Source organism: Tenrec ecaudatus, chromosome 7 (assembly GCF_050624435.1).
Source record: "Tenrec ecaudatus isolate mTenEca1 chromosome 7, mTenEca1.hap1, whole genome shotgun sequence".
NCBI lineage: Eukaryota > Metazoa > Chordata > Mammalia > Afrosoricida > Tenrecidae > Tenrec > Tenrec ecaudatus.
In genome coordinates this window covers 146,643,777-146,663,515 of record NC_134536.1, presented here as the reverse complement: position 1 = coordinate 146,663,515, position 19,739 = coordinate 146,643,777, and the positions used below count along the sequence as shown (strand labels likewise).

General features: G+C 60.1%; 1 pseudogene; it reads left to right on the top strand.

The window, feature by feature from the left end:
- LOC142452540 (cytosolic phospholipase A2 beta-like) overlaps positions 1-13,775 on the top strand; it is a 32,470-nt pseudogene extending 18,695 nt beyond the window's left edge.
- Positions 13,776-19,739: the final 5,964 nt, after the last annotated feature.

Below are 19,739 nucleotides of genomic sequence, written 5' to 3'. Positions count from 1 at the left end.
GGTGCTGTTTATGTCAACATCTACCTCCCAACCCACTTCAGAGCTTGGCGTGCCTCCAACCGTGCCCTACCTGGATGAGGCCCCGACGCCACTGCACTTCTACCGGGACTGGGTCTGCCCCAGCAGGCCCTGCATCGTGCGCAATGCCCTGCAGAAGTGGTCGCTCCCCTATCTGAGGTGGGTGCAGCCCTGGGCTGGGCTACGGTGATGGGCGAGCTGCCTTGTGGCATGTGGGCATGCTCTGAGAGCCCCTTCCCCTAGGGCCACGGTGGGCGCCACGGAGGTGAGCGTAGCGGTGACCCCAGATGGCTATGCTGATTCCGTGTGCGGAGACCGCTTCGTGATGCCAGCCGAGCGCCTGCTGCCCCTGTGCGGTGTGTTGGACGTCCTGGAGGGCAGGGCCTGGCACCCTGGCATGCTCTACATGCGGAAGCAGTGCTCTAACCTGCTTACCGAGCTGCTCCAGCTGCTGCCCGACTTGGAGCCCCACGTGCCCTGGGCCTCCGAGGCTCTGGGTGAGAGGGGGCGACTGGGGCAGAGGGCAGCCGTTGAGACTACACAGCAGAAGCACACACCAAGCTTCTACGCTGACAGTTCAGTGACATTGATTGTCTTGGCCCACACCCGCCACCCCATGGCCAGGGTCAGGCCCTGCTGCCCTGGAAGCCTTGACTGTTGACTGACTGCAAAGGACTAGTGCTCTAACTTTTGCCTGTGGGGGGCTGGGGCTACTCCCCAAGCCCTCCAAACCATGGCCTCTTCGCCACCTTTCCCTGGGATGCCCCTCACTCGCACGCAGCACCCCCACCCACATCCCCTTGGGTGTTATCCCAGACCCAACCTGTAGGGGACAACCGCTCCTAACTCTCCTCCTCTGTCCTGCAGGGAAGATGCCAGACACGGTGAACTTCTGGCTGGGGGAGGTGGCTGCAGTGACGTCCTGTAGGTGTCTCTGGGATGCAGGGACAGGGAGGAGCCAGGATGGGGCCAAGGGTGGGAGGCTGGCCTGGAGGGTCGGTCTACAATTCTGCGAACGGAGGAGGAGCGGCGTGGCAGCGTGGTGGGTGGGATGACTTTGGTGTGGGGGCACACTAGACATCTCTCAGAGGGCATGTTGGCCCCGGAGGTGAACTTGGGAGAACCCTATGCGTGGATATTTACCTCTTTGGATCAATGACCCGCATGGGGGTCCTGGTGAGTGCCAAGTCCCTGGTGGCTGGGATCTGGAATGCCCTCCACCCCAGCCCCCCTGGGCATCTCCTGGAGTCTGGTTTGACTATGTCGTTGAGAATACACAGAGCAGAAGCACACACCAAGCTTCTACGCTGACAGCTCAGTGACATTGATTCAGTCCCTCTAGTTGGTTCAAACGTTCTCACCCTCCCTTCCCGAGTTCTTCTCCCTGAGGGAAACGAGGGGGCTTCAGAAACTGTGTAGAAAATAATGGGATTCCCCCTCCCCCCCTATAAATTCATTGTCCTCCAGGATCCTGGCTGTTCTTTGAAGACGCTGTTTTCAGTCTGAGCCCGGATGGAGTTTAAAAGAACACCATGCTCATGGCAGAGGGATGGAGATCCTTTACTGGCTAAGTTGAACTAGTACTGGGCGTAAAGGAGACATCAGGGGACACTTTGGATGGAAGGTTGAAATCTTTATTCGCAGGACTTTCTCGTTTTTACACCCCTGGCTGTCTTGAGGCGCAAGGCTCTGGGTGGGCAGGTTCTGCCTCTCATGTGCCCTGCTCCGCCACCTCTGCCCAGGACCTTCTTTGTGTTGGCAGTGCACAAGGACCACTACAAAAACCTCTACTGTGTCCTCTCTGAAGAGAAACATTTCCTGTTACACCCGCCCAGCGACCGACCCTTCATCCCCTATGGTAGGGCTGGGGCCTGCCTTACGCATGGGCCCCAAACCAGAGGAAGGGGAGCGAGGCTTCCCTGCCCGTGTCCCTGGGGCCAAGCAGCCAACAGGAGAGGCTAGGAGGAGGTGTGAGGGGCTGGGAGCACTCTTTGCTGAACTCCCCCTTTTTCTCTGGCATCAGAGCTGTACACCCCAGCAACTTACCGACTCACTGAGGTGGGCACCATTGAGGTGGTGGATGAAGAGGCCATGGAGAAGGTGTCCATCTTGGCCCTGGGCCTCAGGGAGGGGCGGGCTCATCCATCTCAGGCAGGGAGGGGACCCTCTGGACTCCGAGGAGCAAGCGGGCCCCAAAGGTCCTGGGAAGGTGGCCCCTTCCTCCGTAAGGTCCCGCCTTCTGGGGCTGGCTTCCCAGGGCGGAGTGGAGGGGGACCTTTGGCCCTTACCGTTGGTAAGGCCATAGGCCAAGTTCCCCGGTCCTGCTCTGTCCCCAGGTGCCCTGGCTTCCACTGGATTCCCTGGCACCAGATTTGTCCCGGTACCCACAGTACCGTGGGGCCCAGGCCCTCTGCTGCACCGTGCAGGCCGACGAGATGCTCTACCTGCCGGCCTTGTGGTTCCACCACGTGCAGCAGTCCCAGGGCTGCATTGCTGGTGAGGAGCTGCCGGCCTCGGCCAGCGGGCGGGCTGTGGAGGCTCTGGGTCAGAGCGGGGCCACCCACTCATGTGCTTGCTCTCCCCACAGTGAACTTCTGGTACGACATGGAGTATGACCTCAAGTATAGTTACTTCCAACTGCTCGACACCCTCACCAAGGCCTCAGGCCTGGACTAGTGGAGCCCCCAGGGAACGTGCCCCCCCCCCCAGCTCAGGGGGCACTTTGGCTCCTCCCCAGACGGGCCCCCACAGAGACACCCTGCAGTCTGCCTGACCCAGAACCCCGTTTGGGTTGGGACCAACCCTGGAGACTATCGTGGGTGATAGGAGGAGGACCAGGAAGTGCCAGGCAGGTGTCTAGGTCAGGGTTCCCAGAAAGCTGCCACGCAGGTGAGGCAGCCCCGTGGGTGTAGGCCAGCTGCTGCGTCCTCCCTCCTCTGTAAAGCTGTGAAGTGGAGATAATGATGGTCCCTACCTTTCTGGCTGCCCTGGGGCCTGGAGAGGGTTTCTGTAAGGGCCCGCTCGCTCGCTCGAAGGACATGCTCAATAAAGCCGGGGAGGCTCCATGTGGCACCTGCTCCTTGTGGCTGTCTGTGTCTCCGGGAGGGCGGGGAGGGTTCAGATGGAAACGTCAGAGAGAGGAGCTAGCTCCCTGTCTGTCCAGGGACCACAGCTTGTACTCCGGTCTGGCCGGCAGGCCAACCCTGTTGTAACTCTCTGCCAGGGCTCATTGACTGGGACTCTGGTTTGCTTCGCGATGGGGTTGGTGGCCTGGGGACGAGCCTGTGTCTCCTAACCAGCACAGGGACCAGGGGACAGAAACTGCCCCCACCCCCCACCCCTGGGCTGCTCCTCTGCAGAAGGAACTGGCTTTCTCATGCTGCCCCCACAAAAGGGGAGATGAGCCCCCTTCCCCTGGGTACCCACCTGGAGCTCCAGTCCTGGCCATCTCTGGGGACCCAGGTAGCCCAAGCCCTGGCTTTGAAGAGCTGTTTTTAGTAACAGCCACTCCCCTGCTGTGATGATAGGCTCCGGATACACCCCTCCTCCGGGTCTGCTTCAGTGGAGACTGGACATTCCTGTCCTACTGGTACCTGGATGTTGCTACAAGCCTTGTTGGTGGGGACTCTGCCCTTGCCCTACCTCTGGCTGCTGCCCAGACCTGTGGCCCCTCCAAGCCACCCCTTCCTGTCCTGCTCACACGGGTGGTTGGTGAGCTGTCCTGGAAGCAGGACCCAGCTGGGTAGGCCCAGGTGGTGTCTGCTGGGGGAAGTGGGTTTTCCAAGAACCCGGCAGGGGTGGGGGACCTTGAGCCCATGGGAGGGTGTCAGTAGCCCCAGTATAGGCTGAGGTGCCTCATTTCTTGGGCAGGGTGTGGGGCTTGGGTGGAGCAGAAGATGCAGGTGGGAGGGGCTAGGGAGGCCAGTTGGGACACACTTGGATCTTGGCTTAAAACCCAACAGTCCTCGGCCCAGTGGCTACTGGTGCCTTTGCTAGCCCCGCCTGGGACCCCCAGCCTCATGGCTCTGGTAAGACTGGTGTGGCGCTGAAGCCCACTCTGACCCTTGCTCCCCACCTGAGTCCTGGCTAATGCTTTCTCTGGAGGGCTGTGGCTGCGGTGGTCTTCAGGTGTAGGGGGCGTGTTTGCCAGCTTTGGGTAGGGGCATGGTTGGGCTGGGGATCCACAGAGCTTCTAGGCAGGGAGAGGCTCCTGGCTGCTCCCCTGCTCCCTCTGAGTCAGTTGCCTGGGCTGTCGGGGCCTGAGACTGATGAGATGGGTGACTTTCCCGGGTTCTTCCTCTGCCAGGAACCCCTGGGCGCATGCAGCTGGGACTTCCAACGGCATCTGGTAGGCCAGTGAAAGGGTGTGCTGACACACGCTCCCTGGCCCCAGCACACCTGGCAGGGCTTCAGCCCAGAGCCCGGGGTGGTTTGGGATGGAGTCCTGGGGTCCCTTGTTTCTCTACCCTCGGAGAACCTGGAGGGCACAGAGCTTGGCGCCCATGGGCTGCCTGGCCTGGTAACCTCCCACCTGCCCCAGCACAGAGGTGGCTTCCAGAACTGCCCCCTGACCAGGGGTGGGATGCACAGGGAGGAGCCAGTGAGCAAGCAGGAGCTTAGTCCTAGCAGGCCGCTCCCTCCATGCCCTTCTGTGTGCTCACCCAGAGCTTTGTAAGCGAGGGCATGGGCTGGGGCAGACAGGTGGCAAGATGGGAGCCTGCTGGTTCCAGGAGAGGGAAGCGGAGAGCACAGCGATCCTGCCTCTGGGTCTCCGGCCAGTTGCTGGGTCACCTCTCCGTGCCTCCGCCTCCTCGTGAGGCAGCGTAGTAGTCGGCTGAGTTAATGTATGGATAGCCCTTGGGACAGACCTGTCATGGGCATTGTGTAAGTTCCTATGGACGTGCTCTGTCTCTTCTAGACTCAGGGTTCTGGGTGGCCTTGGCCCTGTTGGTGCAGGGTGAGCCCTCACAGGTGCCCCAACCTCCCTTCCATCGCCTGCGGCCTTTGGTCATGTCACCCCACAGCAAACTTGTCCCCTCCCCGCTGCTCTGCATGCCGAGTTGCCCGGGACCTGCCTGCTCACCATTCATGTGCTGCAGGCCCACAGCCTGCCTGCCAGGGACCTGGGTGAGTTGACCGAGAGAGGAGAAGGGAACTGAGGTTGCAGTTGGAGCAGAGCAGGGACGGTGGGAGGTGGCAGGAGGGCTGGGCCTGCAAGGTCCTGGGAGGAGGGGCTGCAAAGAGGGACAGGCAAGGGCTGGTGATGGAGGGTGGGGCTCGGTATGTCCCCAGGGATCCCTCTGGTGGTGGACTCTGTGTGGCTGGGTTGGGGGAGAATTGGCCCTCATTTCTTCTCTTCCCAGTGACCCACCCTGACTTCTATGTGACCCTGTGGCTGCCCACGGCCTGCAACCACCGGCTCCAGACGCGCACGGTCAACAACTGCAGAAACCCTGTCTGGAACCAGAGCTTCCGCTTCGGGGTGCACAGCCAGATCAAGGTGGGCCAGCCTCAGCCCAGCCATGCGTACCCCCAGCGCCACCCCCACCCCACCCCCCACCCTATGGCCCTGTCCCGCTGCTCCCCTTCCAGAACATGGTGGAGCTGAAAGTCTTTGACCAGGACCTGCTGACCAGCGACGACCCCGTGCTGTTTGACGTGGGCACTCTGCTGCCTGGGGAGTTCCGGCGCCAGAGCTTCTTGCTGAGCCCGCAGGCAAGACTCCACATGGGCGGCCACCCTCGGTACCACCAACGGGATGCTGCTTAAATGCCCCTCTTCAAAGAACTTGTTTACAGACCATGAGGTCAGGTTTCCCTGGTGCCCGAGGCCCTTGTCAACCAGGACCTGCTTCCCGAGGAGCGGCCCCCTCCTCGGGGCCACGTTATGGACAGCAGCCCTCTCCGCATTGGCACCCCTAGCTTGCATCTGGGTTGGAATCTGCACATACCCACAGTGACACACACACTCACACTCACATTCACACCCACACGCATCCTCACACACATACACAGGTACACTCACACGCAAGCACACGCACTCAACCACTGTCACACTCATACATGCACAGCCATGTGGATCCACATGCACACGCACTCACATGTGCACACAACCACTCACATGCATGCCCACATACATGCACACGTCTTACCTTTATAACTTGCTTCTTCAGGGTGGGGAGCGGTTCAACGTTGAATTCCGCCTGCAGAGTGTGTGAGTTGGGGGTTGCGGGGGTCAGGGGAGTTGGGGGTTGCGAGGTAGGGAGAGGGGCTCTGGGTCAAATCTCTCCCTTCTGTAAGGAGAGAGCCTCGTGCGCTCAGGGCTGGTGTCCTTCCCCGGGGACCCTCTGTGGTTGGAAGGACTGCCTAGGCTTCCTTGGGGGCAAGAACCTGACCCCCGCTCATGGCTTTTCCCAGGACAGACTGTGCAGAGAAGCTCACCAGCAACGGTGTCCTAGTGGTGAGTCAGATCATTGTAGTGATTGATTCAGGATCATAGTAGTGATTCGGGATCATAGTGGTGATTTGGGATGGTAATGGTGACTTAGGATCATGGTACTAATTCGAGATCATGGTAGTGATTCAGGATCATAGTAGTGCTTTGGGATCATAGTAGTGCTTTGGGATCATAGTAGTGCTTTGTGATCATAGTAGTGATTTAGGATCATAGTAGTGATTTGGGATCATAGTAGTGTTTTGGGATTGTAGTGGTGAGTGACACAACCTCCCTCAGGCCATCTGCTCACCTGCCCTCCTGGCTGCAAGTCTGTCTGGACCAGGAAAGAGCAAAGTGGGAGGGGCTATGATTTCCAGAGGACATGGGACTGAGGAGCAGGAACCGCGGGCTGCAGAGGAAAGGGTAGTGGTGAGGTATCCTTGCGTGGGAGGGGCGGCATATGAATCTTCTCTTCCCAACACAGGCCTGTGAGCTTTCCCGCTTGCATGTGCAGCTGGAGGAGGCCGGGGACCAGAAGGGTGAATCTCCCAGGTCACCAGGACAGCCCTGGCCCTCAGCCTATGTCTTCCCCCTTCCTCAGCTGCCCATCATGGAAGAAGCTGCCAGCCACCTTTAGCCTCCAAAGGCTAGGGGCTGGGGGTGAAACTGCCCGGGCTTACCAGGACTTGGTCTTTTCCCATGACCCTGCTCCGAGGGGGCTGGGCTGGGGTAACTCCTCCCAGCCCCTGCTGGCCACAGGGGCGGGAGACACCTCACGGGCATGGAACCCCCTCCCACCCCTACCTCGGTTCCTGTCTCCAGAGTCACAGGGAAAAGTTCAGCTTGTGGTCCCCGGGTCCTACGGAGGACCTCAGGAGGCCTCCGTAGGCAGCAACTCCTTCCGTTTCCACTTCCCCACCTGCTGGGAGCAGGAGCTGAGTATCTACCTGCAGGTAGGGTGCCCCCCCCCCCACTGACCCCCTGGAATTCAGGTCCACAGGGCCAGGTGGTACCCCTGCTCTGAGACTCGGGTAAGTGTACAGTTTTGGTCCCCTTGCAGAACGCCCCCCAGGAGCAACTGAAGGTGCCACTCAGGGCCCTGCCATCAGACCAGCTCGTGAGGCTGTTCTTCCCTACATCCCAGGTACTCTTTACTCAGAGGAAGAGACCTTGATGTGGGGGTGGGACAGGGCCTCAGGCCAGTGCGGGGGTGGGGGCGGGGGATGACCCCTTCTCTCCCTTTTCTTTTGGGCCAAGCCCCTGGGCTGGGCTGTGGGGGTGCATCCCTGTGGAGATGGCTGGGGCATCCCAGGGCCGGAGTTGGGGTGGAGGTGCCAGCCTTTCTGCGTGGTGTGTTGCTGGTTTTCAGGAGCCTCTGATGAAGGTGGAGCTGAGAAAAGAAGACAGGTGAGAGGCTGGGCTGGGGGAGAGAAGCCGGGGGAGTGAGGGCGCTACGTGCAGCTGGGTGGCCTGGAGGACCGGAAGGAAGTGGGTGGCTGCAGCAGGGAGCTCCCAGTCTTGGGAAGGTGCTCAGAGCAAAGAGGGTCCTTCCTCAGCCTTGTAGTCTGCGTGTGGCCTCACCGGGTGGGAGAGAGGTGGGGGCTGAGGAGAGTAACACGCCTGGTTTGAGGAGCACAAAGACCAGAAGGAAGCAACCTTTTGGGTGGAAGCAACGTGGCTGGGCCTTCAAGAACTTTTGCTGGCCCTCGGTGTCTAGGAGCATAAGCAGCCCCAACTTAAAGACCTTTGTTCCTTCTCAGCCCCCGTGCCCCCTCCCCAGTGTAACCCTGGTCCAGCGTTGCAGGGGAGGGAGAAGCTGAGACTCAGGGCAGCCTTTGGCCACAGGGACACCCTCATCTGCCGGCTGGCCTTGCTGTCATCCCGGGCGTGTTGGTGTGGCTCTGGGCCCACCATCTCCCCCTCACTCTCCAAGCTTCAGCACGCAGGCTGAAGGGAGAGAAGAGATGGACGTGGATCTTGCAGGGAGATGGGCCCAGTGTCCTCTTTTCTGACGAGGTTGAGCACTGCCTCACTGTCCGTCCATCCCCCCACCCCACCCCCAGACCAGGGGAGCTGGCCGTGCGCCTGGGCTTCGAGCTGTGTGCTGAGGAGCAGGCCTTCCTGAGCAGGAGGAAGCAGGTGGTGGCCAAGGGCCTGCAGCAGGTCCTGCAGCTGGAGGGAGACCTGCAGGAGGACGAGGTCTGTCGGGCTGGGCAGGAATGTGGGGGTCTCAGGCCGAGGGCTGAGCTGAGTGGGCCTCCACGCTTCCATTGCCCGACCAGGGTTGGTTGTAAGGCGGACTTGTGTTTGCCTCTCGTCTGCCCACCTACCCCCCTTGTACTTCCTGGAGCTCTCTTGATGTTATCTTGGGCCCGATGCGGCCGAGCAGTGTCAGAACCACGGGTCCCACCAGGGGTAGCTACCCTTCTCTGGGCGTTGGCCCTTGGCCTGGAGCTGCTTTTAAGACTGGGCCTCTCAGACAACTTGGTGGACATCTGGCCAGGCCTCTCTGCTGGCTGGGCTGGCTCCTAAGGAAATGAGCTCCTTGCAAAGGGAGAGGGACGCTGATTTGGGGGGGTTTGAGGTGAGCCTGCGTCTTTTAAGAAGTGACCGCCATACTCCCCAGGCTGGGGATGGGGAGATAAGGCCTGTGGCCTGTACTCTCCCTGGAGTTTTCAAAACCCGAAAGGACCCACCCTGCTGAAGGAGGTTATCCTGACATGACTCTCCTCAGCTGCTCTCAGACCCGCTCCTTGGGTCCCCACCAGACTCTGACCTACGCTAACTTGGTGGTGGGGCCAGGGGCAGGGGACTGAGTGGCCACTTGACTTGCTGTGTTCTCCTCCTGTGGTTTTTACTGCCCGACGCTCCCTGACCTCCCCTCCACCAACTGGAAGTCCCCGCAGGGCCTCCCTTGAGCCCAGCTGTACTCTGCCCTTCCAGGTCCCAGTGGTGGCAATCATGGCTACTGGTGGAGGGGTCCGGGAAATGACTTCCCTGTATGGGCAGCTGACCGGCCTCAGGGAGCTGGGCCTCTTGGACTGTGTATCCTACATCACAGGGGCCTCGGGCTCCACTTGGTGAGCAGGCTGAGTGTGGGATCTGGGGGTGAGTGGGCAGAGGCAGGCGTGCCTGTGGTAAGGCTTCTCCAGTGCCCCCTTGGCCTCCCTGACTAGATTGGAAGGTCTGCGAGGAGGCAGGTGGCAGGTGCGATATGCCCAAGGTGCCCCATGGGCTTCTGCTGTCTCCATGGAGCTGGAAGGCACCTGCGGGCTGCTGCCCTGGGAGAGAAGGTCCGAAGGGGTGTGAGGTCTCGGGGGACTCATAGAGGAACCTGTCTGCCCCCGACCTCTGGCTTTGCCTAGGACCTTAGCAAACCTCTACAAGGATGCAGAGTGGTCGCAGAAGGACCTGGGGGGCGCCATCGTACTGCTGAAGTCGCAGGTGACCAAGAACAAGCTGGGTGTGTTGGCTCCCAGCCAGCTGCTATGGTACTACCAGGAGCTGGAGGAACGCGCTCGCCTGGGACACCCTGCCTGCTTCACCCCATGGGACATGATGGGGTACAGAAGGGCGGCCCACGGGCATGGGGGATGGGCCTGACCTGGAGGCAGCCCTGCTGGGTAGCAGGGCGAGGGGAGATCTCCAGAGACCAGGCAGCAATGGGTTTACACGGAGGTATCTCCCTACAGCCTGATGACCACAACCTCTTGGAGCAACGACAGGCCCTGAGACACGGCCAGAATCCTCTCCCCATGTACTGTGCCCTCAACACTAAGGGGCACGGCCTGTCCACCTACGAATTTGGAGGCAGGTCGAGGCAGCTGTTTGAGGCCCCGGGCGGCCAGGGGTCGGGGAAGGGGTGGTTGGGATGGTGTGGGGAGGCAGTTTTTCATGCCCGCCTCCTTACACTCTGGTCCGGGACCCTAGTGAATCCAGACATCCATGACCCCAGAGTCACTTGGACTGGAGGGGAGTCGCCCCGTCCTTTGTGGCTGCCCTGCATGGGTTCGGGTGGGCAGGAGGGTGGTGACCAACAGCGGTCCCTTCCCACCGCAGAGTGGTGTGAGTTCTCCCCCTATGAGGTCGGTTTCCCCAAGTAAGGCGCCTTCATCCCCTCCGAGCCCTTCGGCTCCGAGTTCTTCATGGGGCGGCTGATGAAGAGGATGCCTGAGTCCCGCATCTGCTTCCTGGAAGGTGAGGGGGTCTTGGAGAGAGAATGGTGGAGGGGAGGATGTTTCTGGGGGAGCCCCATCACTGAGGCGGGCAGCAGGGAAGGGTCAGGCTGTGACAGGGATGGGGGCTCTCGTCCCCTTGTGTCTGCGCTCCCAGGTATCTGGACCAATCTATATGCAGCCAGCCTCCAAGACAGCTTATACTGGTCCTCGGAGCCCAGTCCGTTCTGGGATCGCTGGGCTCAGACCCTGACCAGTTTGGGTAGGTGCCCAGGCTCCGGGGCTGGTGCTGGGGGTGGGCATGTGACTCCTAGCTCTGTGTGTGTGTGGTGGTGGGGGCACTGGTCTCAGCTCTTTCCCTCTCCAGGGTCACTGCCCTCGGACTGGGCTAGCACCCACGCCCCACTCCCTGGCTGTGCAGACAAGGAGCAGGTCCCTGTGCTGAAGATGGAAGAGCCACCCAGCCTGGCTGGGAGGATCAGGGAGTTGTTCTCTGGCCTCCTGACGCGGTGCCCGCTTGCCCAGGCCACCCACAACCTTCTGCGTGGTCTCCAGTTCCACAAAGACTATTTCCAGCACCCTCACTTCTCCTCCTGGAAAGGTAGCTTCTCCCACCGGGGCCCAGCCCCCTGAAGTCTTCCCAGAGCTGTGGGCCTTGGCTCCAGGCCCCTCCTGGGCCCCTCACCCCACCCCTTGGCTCCAGGCCTTCCAAGTGTGGCCCCACAGGATGTGGGAAGTAGAGTTTCCTGCCTTCTCCTTCAGCTGGGGTTGGAGGTTGCTTCAGGGCTGGGGCCAGGTGGGTGGGGCCTGAGGGCGGAGTCTTTTTCCAGGAGTAGCCAGTGACTGCCACTGACCAGGGGAGCAAGCGTGGTGTCCTCAGCACCCGTGCTCAAGGCTGCCCTCCCACCCCGCCCACCTCTCCAGATACCAAACTGGATGGACTCCCTAACCAGCTGACCCCTGGGGAGCCCAGCCTGTGCCTGCTGGACGTGGGCTACTTTGTCAACACCAGCTGCCCGCCCCTCCTGCAGCCCACCCGGGACGTGGACCTCATCTTGTCGCTGGACTACAACATAAATGCCGCCTTTCAGGTGGGGGAGCTGATGAGTGGCACCCGAGGATGCTAGGGCGGCTTCACAGTGTGTGCCTTGCTGGCTTCCTCCCAATCCTACGAGACAGGGACCCACATGCTATGGGCTGAGCTGTCCAGAGAAACAAAAGCAGCAACACTCCTCTGTGTAGAAAGAAAGAGCTTTAGATCAAGAAGTCATTTTAGATCAGCAAGGCATCCCAGCCCAGTGCGATTCAAGACCATGCTAGTCAGAACCTTCCTCAGCCTCTGTGTAGCTGCAGGCAGATAATGCCCAGGCTGGCGTGAACATGGCCGAGCCGGCGGCTCTCCAGGCTGGTGGCCCCATGGGGCCGTCCCTGGAGACAGAATCCCAGCGAGGAGGAAGAAGCTCATAGCATCTCCCCTTCCTTCCAAGGAGGGATCACCAGGCTTCCACCTGAGTGACAGGTGGGACTCCACCCCTGCACTTTCACGCAGGTCCAAGTGGACATAATATCTAACCACCACACCATGTCAAAAGAACCAAACCAGGATCCCCACCATGGAGTCCACGCTGACTCACCGGGTCCCCCTTGGTGTGTTTCCGAGATCGAACTGCTTACGGGAGTAAAAATGCCCACGGAGCAGTTTGTCACAGGAAACCAGCCTCTAACAACCAATGGGTCAGTAGGCACAATTGTATGACGATAAAATAGTAAAGGTCTAGTAAAGTCATAGAGGCTAGGAGAGATAGGGGAGCGAGAGTACAATAAAGAAGTCAGGCACGTTTTATGATAGCATGCTCACCTCAGCTCCTCTTGATGGACCACGTGGAAGTGGGGGAAGAGAGAGCATCTGTGTTGTCTTGGGGTAGTTACAGGTAGCCTTAAGACATGCATATTCAGTAGTTACATACGCCACAAGGTGGGTGGGATCGACAGTAACGTCCTGAGCTCACAAGTGAGGAAATCTAACAGCTACATTGGGGAAAGCTGAGAGGGGGGCTGGGCGACAGCAGGAAGAGAGAGCCAGAGGATGTCTGCCTCTGTAGGGAGATCAGACCAGCCATGTGCTCACTTGAAGGCAGCATGGCTGTTAAGGGAGAGTCTGTGGCTACCAACGTGGAGGCACAAGTTCAGGAACGTGGTGCTCGGCCCTCTCTCCACGGAGCAGCGGGTGGTTTCCCAGTGCTGACCCTGCAGAACCTCGCCCAGCACATAACTGCTTCACCACCAGCGCTCCCTGTGAAAAGAACTGGGGTTCCATTCACGCTCCTTCAGGGGGCTTTCTCCGCAATGGGGAGAGGATGTGATGGTGAATCTGGTTGGCTGCACCTGCACCCCGGCTGGTTGCAGGCCGTCGACACCCCAGCGTTTAGTTTCTGTGTTAATTTAATGAGAGGTGTGTGCCTCTCATGGCTGGCCTCAGCGATGGCTACAGTCCGTTTGGTGGAGCTCTGAGGGGCTGCAGCACGGCTGTCCACTCCGACTGATGCTTGGTCCTGTGTGACGTCAGTGTCCAGGACCAAGGGAGCCTGAGGCTAGCCCTCTCCTGCCCTCTGTGCCCCTGCAGCAGCTGCAGCTGGTGGGCCGCATGTGCCAAGAGCAGGGCATCCCGTTCCCGCCCATCTCTCCCAGCCCCAAGGAGGAGCGCCAGCCTCGGGAGTGCCACAAGTTCTCTGACCCCGGCCGGCCTGAGGCCCCGGTCATTCTGCACTTCCCCCTGATCAACGACTCCTTTTGGGACCACTCGGCCCCTGGTGAGTCAGCTCTCCGCCACCCCCTTCCTGGTGTTCCAGCCTCCCCGACCCAGCAGACCCGCCCTCCATCCCAGCACCCTGCCCCTCCATGCCCATGATGTGCTCTCTCTGCACAGGGGTCCCTAGGACGCCCGAGGAGCAGGAGGCCGGCCGGGTGAACTTGTCTCCGTCTGACTCCCCCTACCACTACTCGAAAGTGACCTATAGCCAGGAGGACTTGGACAAGCTTCTGGGCCTGGCCCACTACAACATCTGCAACAACCAGGAGCCGCTGCTGGCTGCCCTGCGCAAGGCCGTGCGGAGGAGGAGGCAGCGCCGACAGCCCGGCCCCGAGTAATGCCATGGAGGGACAGCGCTGCAGCTCTGCCCAGCCATGCCTCGGCCTCAGAGAGCCATCCCCAGTGTTCTGGGGCCTCGGAGGGCCTGGTTGGCCCCAGCGGCACCCCTCCTAGCCTTGGGTGTATGCCCTGGTACCCCAGACGGGGCAGGAGCTGCCAGCACCTCACAGAGGGTCATCTGCACTGTGAACCGAAGCTGTGACTGAGGGCTTGCCACAGCTCAGCAGCTGCTCTGGTCCTGGGCCCAGGGCCTCTGGAGCAGGCCACAGTAGGCCTCTTCTCCAAGCACCGGGAGAGGTGGGGTGCAGAGGTGCTGTGGCAGCCGGGGTGCAAATGGGGTGGGGTTGGGGTTCGGGGTGGCTGGGCCCGGTGTAGAGTGCTGGCACTGGGGGGGAGGGTCCCAGGCTCCCCCGCCCTGCTGCTCTGAATGCTGTACGCAGGGACTCGGGGGCTGCACACATTATAGGACTCGTCCCACCAACGGTCTGAGGATGTCATTGCTGCTATGAGTGGGGAGACCTTTGGTACCACCATCAAAGACCGGTTTAGGAAACAAGACAAGGACACATCTCCCTGGCCCCGCAAAGAGTTGCCAGCCTTGGTGCTGTGCCACCCTTTCCCAGCAGGAAGCCCCGTAGGAGGTGTCTGCTTCGGGCACCCCTGCCCCACCCTTCCAGCCAGTAGCTGTCCTCTTTGCCGGGCGGGGGTCAGAGCACCTTGAGGAAGAGCCTAGGAAGGTGTGACCTTGGAAGGGCTGCCTCTTACCAGGAGCTGCCCATTCCCAGGGTGCTGCGTGGTGGCCTGGCTAGACTGTGGCGAGCCTGCATGGGCAGTCTGTGGCTGGTTCCGTGTGGTGACCTGGATGGAGCACGTCCTCACCTACAGCCCTAGGGTCACTTCTGGGCCCACCCACTCACCTACAACCCCAGGGTCACTTCTGGCCCCACCCACCCCTGTGGAGGAGCAGCGAGGCCCATTGAATGAATGTTGGGTCCCTGGGCCACACCTGCCCCACCACCACCTCCCTGACAATACCCCACGTTCCTCTAGCATTGGTAACCACGTGTATTCCCATGACACTCCCCCTCCCCCTTGCCCCCAATGCATGGCTGAGTGACTCCCAGGTTGGGCACAGAGTGAGAATCAGGGCAGGAGTGACTGCTCAGTACCCCTGTGTCCAGGATGAGGCTTCACCCCAGCCATTCATCCTATGCATGAACTGGACCCCATGGGAGAGTGCGTGGAGGTGGGCAATTACAGTGGAGGTGGTGCCCCAGGATGTCTCCACTGGTGGAGGGTGGTGGGCTCAGGGGTGCTGCACATTCTGGGGGGTGGGAGTAGAGGGGAACAGGGGCTCCTGCTTGCACATGTGAGAGAGAGAGAGAGAGCCTTGGCCTGCCCTGGCTTTCTCTGCCTCCACCTTCTGACCCTTGACTAGATTCTCTTCTCCCCTTGGAGGGCGACAGGGCCTGTGCCTTGGGAGAGCTGCAGGGGACTGTGACAGTAAGGGACGGGGAGGCAGCAGGCTGCCCATGAGCCGAGGTTGGTTGGGAGAGGGAAGAGGAGAAGGCAGGCCAAAGGGCACAGTTGCAGGAGGCCAAGTCCAGGCAAGCTTGCTGGGACTATGCCAAGAGAGGCTGCCCTAACCCCGTGCTGCTCCAGTAGGCAAGGCGTTCCGAGAGGGCCTGCTCTTCTCCGCAGACCAGCCAGCAGCAGGAAGCTGAAGGATCGCACGGGTCTGCAGATGTGTGTGTGTGCCCATGGACGCACACCACACACACACACACACACATGGATGGACATACCACAGGCACGTATACCATAAACACACCTGGATGAACACACACCACATCGATGGATACGCATCTACCAAAAACACGTGAACACCTATCACAGGTGCGCCCGCACACACACATGCATACATGGACAGGCATGAATGCAGAGGGCTGAGCCCGTGGGTGGGACAGCCGTCAAGTCTGGGGAAGGGAGTGACGTGGTCCAGAAGCTGCCCGGGGACCATGGGTTGCCCTGGCGGGTGGGGATGAGGCTTCTCTTGGTCCCAGGGCAGTGGGCGTCTGGTGGGGGAGGTGCAGAGCAGATGGGGACCCTGCTCCAGGAGCCCTGAGCGGGCGGTGCGGGCATGTCTATATCCAGTCACACCACCACTGTCCTGAGAGGTGAACTGGATTTCTGTGTGCCCATATTGGGGGCCCGGGCCATGTGTTCCAGGGAGCAACTTGTGCAGCCTGGAGCTTGGGACCCCTTACTTAAGCTGAGAGGCCATGTCGGACGACCTTCAGCAAAGCTCAGCCTTTGAGTTCTGGGCTTCTGGCTTCAGGGCACGTTGAGGGCAGCTGCTGGTTCTGGCCCAGCTGCAAGCAGCCTGGCTGTACCTGGCCCTTCTGGGGACTCCAGATAGCACTGGGGAAACTGGGTGCACCGAGAGGCTGGGTTACTTGCTAGAGACCACAGCTAATTAGCAGTAGAGTTGAGACCCAATATGGCCCTCACCGTAAAAAGGAAGTGTTTTCTGCCCTGGTGACCCTTGGCCTTCCCTGAGGTCAAGGGTGACCATAGCAGCCACATGAAGAGTGTCAGAAGCAGGGCACAGTGACTGCCTCAACTTCCCCACTCTCCCCCCGCCGGGGCTCTTCCAGTCTTGGCCTAGTGCCTCTATTGCTGGGGAGCAGGCTGGAGAGTCCCCAACCCCTGCAGGGCCCACAACCTTCCTAGCAGTGCCAGCGGATCTGAGAAGGCACAGCCTGGCAGTGTGTGGCCAGGCTCCCTGGAAATGGTCCCATTGAAGATCTGGAGAGTAGACCGATTGTTTTCCTTTGATTGTGTTACAGACACCTTACAGGAGAGAAGGACGTTTATAGATCACTGTCTACAGTTTCTGACCTTCCAAGCACTCAAATCATTGGCATCGAGTCGATTTCTATCATCGAGGCCCTGTAGGACAGCACAGGACGGCCCCTGCGGCTCTCTGAGGCTGTCACTACAGGAGCAGACAGCCGAGTCGCGTCTTTCTGATGTGTTTCAGACCACTGACCTTGCCACGAGCAGCAGCCCGGGGCATGCCTTTCTGACCTTGGGTTTGACTAATATATAAATATATACACACATATAATGCACATATATATGAATTTTAATATAGAGGGTTTTTGTTTTAAGTGGAAACATGCAGAGCAGTTTAACAATTTCTACACATTTTGTTTGCAGCACTCATAATATAACACAGCACTCTTCTTGCCTCCTCCCTGGCCCCTCCCTCCCTCCTGAACTTTGAGGGCAAATGCTCCCCTTTGCTCTGGGAAGCACTTGCCTCACAGGTGCCATGCGTTCACTTTATCAGCTCGACTGTTGCTTGGGCAGGGGTGATTCCCGGAGCTGGGCTCTGTTTTGGATTTGAAGGGCCCTGGTCTCAGGGTTCCAGCAGTCCATGTCAAACTTGTAATGCCCTCTCTTCATGAAGTCAACTTCCATTGGCTTTCAAGGTGTGCACAAGTTGCCAGTTTGAGCTCAACCAGAGCAGTTTGAGGCGGTGGCTGGGCACCATCTAACTCTCCTGGTCTCCAGGACAAGGATGGAGGGCTGTGGTGTTGGTGGTCCGTTAGTCCTTTGGACTGCTTTGCTTCAGTTTTTGATTTTCTTCACTCGTCTGCTCCAGATGGGGTGAGAGGGGATCCTAGTTGCTAGACGTGGCTTTGCAATGGAGACAAACATTTTATACTAAAGTGAGATTCTTACGTGACATTTGCGTGACTGCAGCAGCCCCTGCTCATCTGCCTCCGTGCTCACCCTAGCTGACCACCTTCCTGCCTCAGAGGATGGGGCACTCCCTCTGCCCGTCCACCCTCAGGTTCTCACTTTCAGTCCCACAGGATCCTGTGGTATCAATCCCCCGCTATCAGCCCCCCCCCCCCCAGCCTACACAAGGATTACAAACCCTCGCTCCACTCAGATTCTCTGTAGCTAGTGTCACCTCCCCTGTGTTCCTCAGAGTGTGCTCTGCACCCATGAGATTATTGATTGGTTTCCACCCATAGTGACCCTCTGTGTCCCACAGGGCTTGCTCTGGGGGCAGCGCTCTCAGAGGGGGAAACCAGGAGGAGGAGTGGAGGGAGCAGTTGGGCAGAAGAAGCTGTGATGGACCCCACAGAGCCAGACTGCCCATGGAGGACAGGACCCTGCGGTTGTTTCCCCGAAGGGGTGCCCCTCAGGGCAGATCAATGCTCTGGAGACCCCACCGCAGGTGGAGGCCCATCAACCCCTCCTCAGTCCCGCCCTCCACACCCTCACCTACATTTGGAGCTGGGTGAGCTTCTCCTCCTGGGCTGCCAGCTGCTTTTCCAAGTCCTCGTGCCAGGCATGTGGCCCTCTAAGGGACGGATCCCTGCTCACCCCACAGTCAGGGTCTAGCAGGAGGTCCTCTCAGGAGGCCAGCCAGACCTCGGCCTGACCCAGCATTCCCCGCAGCTCCTCCTGGTCCTGGCTCACCAGGCAGTGCTCCTGGTGAAGGGCCCAGACCGTCCGGAGCTCCTGCAGCTGCCTGTCCAGCTCCCGGAGACACTGTGACCTGGGGGGCAGAGGGCTGTTGGGAGGGGCACAGGGTGTCGCCTGTGTGGGGCAGGACTGGGTTACCGTGGAGCAGGGAGAAGCAGGAAAGGGAGCTCTGGCCAAGCACCACTCTGGCCCTAGCCCTCAGCGTGCACATCTTTGGGGCCATGACGTGTCTGGTGTCCAGCAGCTGCTACCCCGCCGGCCGCACTGCCTGGGCTCTCAGGCAGAGCTCCTGCCCCAGTGTCTCCTTGGCCCCAGCTGGCCCTTCTGAGGATATAGACTAGCGCCTGCTTCTCTTGAGCCCGAGTGCTGGTTGGGGGACAGGGCATGGGAACAGGTCTCAGGGCCAGAGGGCAGAACAGGGAGGAGGCAGGGAAGAGCTGGGTGCCCCCACCCGCATGGAACAGAGCGAGCCCCCATCCAGGTGAGATGGCACATACAGCAGTTCCTGGCAGTGCCTGAGGAAGGCGTGGCCATGGGCTACCCACTCCAGCTGCTGGCCCTGCTCCCAGGCCTTCATGTCCAGGTGGCCCAGGCCTCCTGCACCTCAGCCAGCTGCCCGGGAAGGCCCTCCTGGACCGCAGGGTGTACCTGGATGGCCTCCATCCCCATCTGAACCACCACCTCGTCCACAGCCACCAGCTCCCTCTGCAGTTGGCAGAGAGCAGGCGGAATGCTCCTCCACCCAGGACTCTGCAGGCCATCCTGGCTGTACCCCAGCCTAGGTCAAGCCCAGGCCCGTCACCCCCCAGCCCAGAGGGGGCAGGGGCAGGCTGCAGTCCGGCCTGAGGTCCCCTAGGGGTGAGGGCTCCTCATCCATCCATTGCCTAAAAAGAGGCGTTCTTGCGGGGGGGAGGGACTGGGGCCCTCCCCTGCAGGAGGCGGTGCTGGCGCTGGAGGCCCTCCACAGACGCCAGGTCATGGCCAAGGACAGCACCCTCCTCCAGGACCACCTTCTGCATGTGGCCCCACAGCTCGAGCGCCGCCTTGTGGAGGTGGAGGCACAGCGGGAAGGAGGGACAGCAACTTTCTCCCTGAGAACAGGGCCACCTCCTTTTGAGCAATGACTGTGGCTTGGGGATTTGTGGGGCTTTAACACGGAGGGAAATAGGACGAAGACTCTATTCCCTAACTTATAACAGGGAGAATCTGGAAAGCTGGTATTCCACGGTAGGAAAGCCTCTACTTTGGTAAGTTAGAGGTAAAGTCCAAGTACATTATCCTGCTTTAAAAATCATTCCCACGTATTCTCGGCTAACAGCTATGCTGCCTTAATGTCAGCACATGGCTGATTGTATCTCTGTGTAGAAGCAGATATGATCCTTTTGCCCTCTCTTCCCACCGTGACACCCAGCCCCCCTTGTAGCTTCCCGCAATGCAGGTATTAGCTTTCCTCACCT